This window comes from Salvelinus sp. IW2-2015, unplaced genomic scaffold (assembly GCF_002910315.2).
Source record: "Salvelinus sp. IW2-2015 unplaced genomic scaffold, ASM291031v2 Un_scaffold2208, whole genome shotgun sequence".
Taxonomy (NCBI): Eukaryota; Metazoa; Chordata; class Actinopteri; order Salmoniformes; family Salmonidae; genus Salvelinus; species Salvelinus sp. IW2-2015.
This window is the reverse complement of record NW_019943538.1, coordinates 112,971-114,252: the sequence shown is the minus strand read 5'-3', so window position 1 is coordinate 114,252 and position 1,282 is coordinate 112,971.

Genomic DNA, 1,282 nt, shown 5'->3' with positions numbered 1-1,282 from the left:
GTGACTGTTATTTGTAACAAGTTTCAGTAAATTCTATTTGGTAGCATTTCTATGTTGAAGATCACATATATTCCACATATATCCCATATTCCATCCAGTTTGCTTTATTTTRATAATATTAACTTGATCTTTCTTGAATAAGTTCCTCAATTTCTTTTAGTTTTTCCTCTAACTAATTCTGAGCCTATATGGCACAGTTTGTATTGCTATCTATCTGTTCTGTTAGACCATCTATTTCCTTTGGTAATATTGACTCTTTTGACCTAAAATGCTTTTGTTTTAGAGCGTAGTACTGAATTGGGGCGGCAGCGTAGCCTAGTGGTTAGAGTGTTGGACTAGTAACCGAAAGGTTGCAAGATTGAATCCCCGAGCTGACAAGGTACAAATCTGTCGTTCTGCCCCTGAACAAGGCASTTAACCCACTGTTCCTAGGCCGTCATTGAAAATAAGAATTTGTTCTTAACTGACTTGCCTAGTTAAAAAAAGGTAAAATAAAAAAATWATAATTGCATGGCTTCTACAGGCACATTTAAAGGTGTCCCATACAATAGACGGATCTGTATGTTATGTCGGAAAAATGAAATTATAAATTCTTCTATCCTAGTTAAAAACAAGTTATCACCCAATAGACTTTGACTACATGTCCAATACCCTCGCCCATGTGGAAATTTTTCAAATCTATTCCTCATAATATATTGTTTGTGGAATTTACCATTAAAAAGTACCATAGTGATTGAGTGTCTTATATAGCTAACCATGATATTTGCATGCTACTAAGTAACCCTCCAAATGTTCTCCATTATTCCACCCGCTAAAGCCCCTCCCCATCCCAAGTTTGGGTTGTCATACATAACCCCTTCCCCCACAATCAACCATAGGCTCAGATGCAACGGTGGTTAACATCCCAGAGCCCAATCAAGAAAGACCTGATTATGAAAGGCATGTACAGTTACACGCTGTTTAGAAAGCATGCAAGATGACCAAATGGCCAAAAATTGGGAGATTTGATTAACCATTGTCAAGTCCTAGGTGATGGAGATCAGATACACCCCCTTCCCCTGAAACACACACACACTGATCCCCCGTTGTGACCATTTTCCCAAGCATCTCTGTGCAGTCAGACCTTTGATAATTTTGTGCCACCAGGGTCACAATAAWATGCCCCCTCTCTGAATGTCAGAGGGTGACCCCCTACCCATGGGTTACTGCAGCCAGTGTTGCCAGCACTGCCACTACTTGGGTGGGGGCACCCCACCGGCTAGGTTCAAGGTCGTCAAGGTTC